At 29.6% G+C, this 6,000-nt stretch overlaps 1 protein-coding gene across 1 annotated transcript in view; it reads right to left on the reverse strand.

Annotated features, from left to right (window-relative positions):
• The window catches only part of Adi1 (acireductone dioxygenase 1), a 28,012-nt gene extending 23,851 nt beyond the window's left edge, over positions 1-4,161 (reverse strand). Inside the window, exon 1 of the mRNA XM_075372067.1 lies at positions 3,898-4,161. The gene's annotated coding sequence lies outside the window, so the exon portion shown is untranslated. The remainder of the gene's footprint in view (positions 1-3,897) is intronic.
• Between the last annotated feature and the right edge of the window lie 1,839 nt (positions 4,162-6,000).

A 6,000-nucleotide genomic window follows, 5' to 3' on the forward strand; every position in this document is an offset into this window, starting at 1 on the left:
TAAAAGTCATTACTTTCAAATAAAGATATCATGGTTTTTAGAAAACCATTTAACAGATGTTTAATCAATTAACAAAACCATAATCATTAGCTTCACAAACCATCAATCAGTTGTTGTAACAATTTTTTGACATGTTAATCTACTATAAAAACCTGAAAAATGTTAGCATAAATTTGTGTGGGCTTGTCAGTTTAATACATTACCAACTAGAACTTTAATGGGGGATAGTAGAGATTTTTATGTAGAATATGCAGAATGCTCTGTCTTCATTCAGGCAGCCCAAATAAGAAAGAATGAACAACGTACAGTGCAACGTGGACTTTGTTCAATGGTCTTCCTCACTGCTATCATATTTTATAGTGCAAATACTATTTCTATAACGCCACCTTTATTTTTAATAGTTTAGCCAGTAGTTCACAGTTTTAGAACCAAGTATTGAAAACAAATTCATAGAACAGGACAATTGTGATGAATAATTCTATATAAACTGTACTCAAAATTCACATTCAGCAATACATCAACAATCTCTATAAAAGAATTTCACAGCAAACACATTACTGCGAAATCCAAGATTCATTGCAGTCCAAGATTTATGAAGTTTAACGTTATTTGATATTGCTGAGATACAACAGATTTACAGACAACAGATTACAACTTGTATAATTTTGACTTACAAAGAGAATATTTTTGTTATTTGAGTATGTACATTTTCTACGGGTTTATTAAAATTGGTTTTAATATATGTATATAAGTTTGTTCTTTTTTTTTAATAATATTTGAAATTATTTTCCATTTATAGTAAATGATTTCATGTAGTATTATTTTTAACTTAACGTATTCAAAACAATACAAAATTAAAACACTAATTAAATTATCTTTCTAATTTTGATATCTTAACAATCATTTCAAACCTGTTTTAAATGCATATTTAAGTTTCATGTACAATTTCATCATTTAAATATATACAATCATAAGTAACTCCAAAATCAAATAATGGCTCCAATACAGTGAAGTAAATAAGAACAATAAAAAATTACATGAAAACAATCATTAACTGTATGAAAATAAACAAGTACATATTGTGCACAAGTAAAAATCAGGTATTTTCAAACAAAACAGCTATCTGTTGGGTTATAAATAAAGTTGGTTGATGTGTAGTAAAGAAATACAACAATACCATGGCAAACTGTCATTATTACACATAATGGTTAAGTATGGCATACAAATTAATGAATTAGTTGTGTTATGGACCATCATCCATCATGACAAATATATGTGAAAAAATGGTCTTGCGTTAATGCTTTATATATAAGAAGTAGTTACTTAGGCTTAAATGGCCAACTGCAATGAAATGGTTGTGTATGGGCAATTTGTTTGTTAATTTGGGATTAAACCATTTCAGAGTGAACCAGTTACAATTTTGTAACTTCCAAACTGGTATGAACATCCAACATTTTGTAGTCCCTAAAAGATTTAGGGTCTACAAAATTACCCATCGGGTTGGTCTAGTGGTTAACGCGTCTTCCCAAATCAGCTGATTTGGAAAGTCGAGAGTTACAGCGTTCAAGTCCTAGTAATTTTTACACGGATTTGAATACTAGATCGAGGATACCGGTGTTCTTTGGTGGTTGGGTTTCATTTAACCACACATCTCAGGAATGGTCGAACTGAGAATGTACAAGACTACACTTCATTTACACTCATAATATCATCCTCATTCATCCTCTTAAGAATTATCTAAACGGTAGTTACCAGAGGCTAAACAGTAAAAAAAGAGGGTCTACAAAATTGTTTAATAAAACAGACTGTATCACAGACAGTCAGTACATTGAAACTTATTTTTTTTTTTTGTCTTCAGTCATTTGACTGGTTTGATGCAGCTCTCCAAGATTCCCTATCTAGTGCTAGTCGTTTCATTTCAGTATACCCTCTACATCCTACATCCCCAACAATTTGTTTTACATACTCCAAACGTGGCCTGCCTACACAATTTTTCCCTTCTACCTGTCCTTCCAATATAAAAGTGACTATTACAGGATGCCTTAGTATGTGGCCTATAAGTCTGTCTCTTCTTTTAACTATATTTATCCAAATGCTTCTTTCTTCATCTATTTGCCGCAATACCTCTTCATTTGTCACTTTATCCACCCATCTGATTTTTAACATTCTCCTACAGCACCACATTTCAAAAGCTTCTAATCGTTTCTTCTCAGATACTCCGATTGTCCAAGTTTCACTTCCATATAAAGCGACACTCCAAACATACACTTTCAAAAATCTTTTCCTGAGATTTAAATTAATTTTTGATGTAAACAAATTATATTTCTTACTGAAGGCTCGTTTAGCTTGTGCTATTCGGCATTTTATATCGCTCCTGCTTCGTCCATCTTTAGTAATTTTACTTCCCAAATAACAAAATTCTTCTACCTCCATAATCTTTTCTCCTCCTATTTTCACATTCGGTGGTCATTCTTTGTTATTTCTACTACATTTCATTACTTTTGTTTTGTTCTTGTTTATTTTCATGCGATAGTTCTTGCGTAGGACTTCATCTATGCCGTTCGTTGTTTCTTCTAAATCCTTTTTACTCTCGGCTAGAATTACTATATCATCAGCAAATCGTAGCATCTTTATCTTTTCACCTTGTACTGTTACTCCGAATCTAAATTGTTCTTTAACATCATTAACTGCTAGTTCCATGTAAAGATTAAAAAGTAACGGAGATAGGGAACATCCTTGTCAGACTCCCTTTCTTATTAGGGCTTCTTTCTTATGTTCTTCAATTGTTATTGTTGCTGTTTGGTTCCTGTACATGTTAGCAATTGTTCTTCTATCTCTGTATTTGAACCCTAATTTTTTTAAAATGCTGAACATTTTATTCCAATCTACGTTACCGAAAGCCTTTTCTAGGTCTATGAACGCCAAGTATGTTGGTTTGTTTTTCTTTAATCTTCCTTCTACTATTAATCTGAGGCCTAAAATTGCTTCCCTTGTCCCTATACTTTTCCTGAAACCAAATTGGTCTTCTCCTAACACTTCTTCCACTCTCCTCTCAATTCTTCTGTATAAAATTCTAGTTAAGATTTTTGATGCATGACTAGTTAAGCTAATTGTTCTATATTCTTCACATTTATCTGCCCCTGCTTTCTTTGGTATCATAACTATAACACTTTTTTAGTAATTAGAAACTTATTTAGTAATTCAATAATAAAAAAATAAGTTTTGATATGGCAGTAATCAAGTTGTTTTCCTAGTCAGTGAAATTGCAAATATTTTTTATAAAAAGATTGTTTAAAATCATCAAGTAAGCAACATTACATCTGTAGTGTTTTATATTTTATGTGAATTTTTATTAATTAGCCTAACGTTTATTTACCGATTTGGTGTAATAGGTCATTTGATCTTGAATTTTTTGCAAAAAATATTTTGCTATTGGTAAAAACATGGTTTTACAATAAACAACAAAGATAATTGTGAAATATTATAAAGATACTTAAAAAAATTTGTGAGATATAATGATACTTAAAAAAAAGCAAAGAACAATTCAAAGAGCTTAAACATAACTCTATTGAATTAGAATGATAAAGAACGGGGGGAGTAAACAGAGAATCAAAGAATCTGAAATATGAAGATAAAAGAGAAGTTATAAGTAAAACTAATACAAATGCAAAGAAAAAGTTTTATTAAGTTTAGCATAAATACAAGCAAAACACCAATCATACTTAGTTTTCATTTATTTTACACATGCTACAAATTAGGAGGGTTTTGACCAGTATAATAAAAACTCCTGTACTGCAAATAATAAAAAAATGGGTAAGAATGAAATCATAAATGTGAATTTCTCATACAAAGAAAATTAACTTACATAAAAAAAAATACAACAAAAATGGATTTTACCTTTTTTTTAGCACAACTGCTATCTTTCCTTGTAAAATATTTAACCGTAATAATAAACTCAATCAATAGAGAAACCCGATATAATCACTAGTGGATTACAATTATCTTACGATGGCGTTATCTTACACTTCTGTTATTAATGTCTAGTCCTTGACAGTCAGTGATACCACAATCAAACTAAATACCAGTATTTCATGTAGGTTGTCAAAAAAAATGTGAAAACACTCAAATAATATTTAACATACATATTACTTAAAAAGAATATTAACAATCTTTTTTGACATAATAACAGTTATACAATACTGACATTCTTTTAAAACTAATATATTTACGCAGAAAAAAATTGGCGTAATTAAAGTAACTAAATAAAAAATTATATTAAATTTAATCCTTGAAAAATTGTAAATGTTAGGTTACTACATTAAATTATCAGGTGATTAGAAAACATTATCAGCTGTACTTCCAGTGTGACATCACGGTGGGTTTTTTCAAACTACAAAATTTCCCTTCAAAAAAATTACATTTGCTGAAACTAGTACGATCAAAGGTTTCATATTTTACTGAAACATTAGGTTTTCAGTATTGAAAATTTTTATTCTTAAGTGTAAGAATACGATAGATTACCAATTATCTGAAATAATGGGGGCAGGCTGATTTCGGATAGAAAAGAAGTAAATGTTATTTTCTTAAGAAACAACGTTTTTGTCCAGTAAAACAATGAATTTAACACATTTATATGATTTTAAAAATGGTAATTTGTAATAAGTAATTATTCTATTTTTGTTTTTATATATATAAATAAAAAAAAAATTAATCACCGTTTTATTTTACCGTTGTTTATCTTAGTAGTATTAAAGGTAACCCACCGGGTTGATATATTGGTGAAATTGTCATCGAAAATCAGCTGATTTTGAAGGTTCAAATCCTAGTAAATCGAGTTACTTTTCTAAGGATTTGAATACTAGAACGCCGACGCCGGTCTTCTTTGGCGGTTGAGTTTAATTAACCACTTATCTTGAGAATGATCGACCTGAGACTTTATAGGACTACACTTAATTTACATTTACATATATCATCCTCTGAAGTATTATCTTACGGTGGTTCCATGGTTCCAGAGGCTAAACAGAAAAAGAAAGTAAGGTGTCTATTACGCCAACGTGTATTAATAGTACTCATCAGATGGCGATGAGTTCAACAAACCCTGAAATGAAATAAATATGGATGGAGAAATTTCACCATTTAAAAATAGATAAATCTCACCATTTAAAATGTACACTGCTTAAACGTACTGAAGAAACTTTCTTTATCTAAAACACTGAATATTTCCTTAAATGCCACCATTGTCCTTTAAACTTTTTTCATCCACATTATCTGAACCAAAATGGCAAATTGCTCCAAGATAAATGACATTTTTTTTATTAAGTTTCATCAAAGGCATACAGGAAATATAATTTTTAATTTTTAGATTTTAAATTTATGCTTAACTCCCTCACTAATCTTAAAGACATTACGCTTTGTTAATTTGAAGGTTTTATTTATTATTAAATCAATTTATTTTGCACTTTATAACCCCTGTTTTTTTTTTTTAATTCACTTATTTATTAAATACAAGAGATTTTCAATATTATTTTTCTACATTTTCCTGATATTCCTCTGCAATTTCTCTTAATTTTACCCTAATGACAATAAGCATTTTACTTGTCGTGCTTGATTACACTGATAGATAAAAAAAAAATTGTTTAATGTTTCTCTAAGTATGACACCGTTTCTTGAATTGCTTTTTACATTACAGATCTGTAAATAATATCTTTCCATCACCCTTAGTTTTAAATAAATTACAGTTCAAAAAAATTAAGGAAAATATAGTTAAATTCTGTACAATTTATAATTTTATATAGCTGTACCTGTCTTAGAATGATTTTGCTGATGCTTTTCTTTTATAAATAACCTCAGGTACATCCCAAATTAATGTCCAACAGTAATCGGCTAGCATGTTAGTATTTCATTTCTCTTTATAGTGACCTTCCATCACTGAAAAGTCTTGGTGGAATTGTTCAATCTGTTTGTCAGTTACATCTTTGAGATTGTCCGGGAAAGATCCAT

The sequence above is a fragment of the Lycorma delicatula genome, chromosome 1, assembly GCF_047948215.1.
Source record: "Lycorma delicatula isolate Av1 chromosome 1, ASM4794821v1, whole genome shotgun sequence".
Lineage (NCBI taxonomy): Eukaryota > Metazoa > Arthropoda > Insecta > Hemiptera > Fulgoridae > Lycorma > Lycorma delicatula.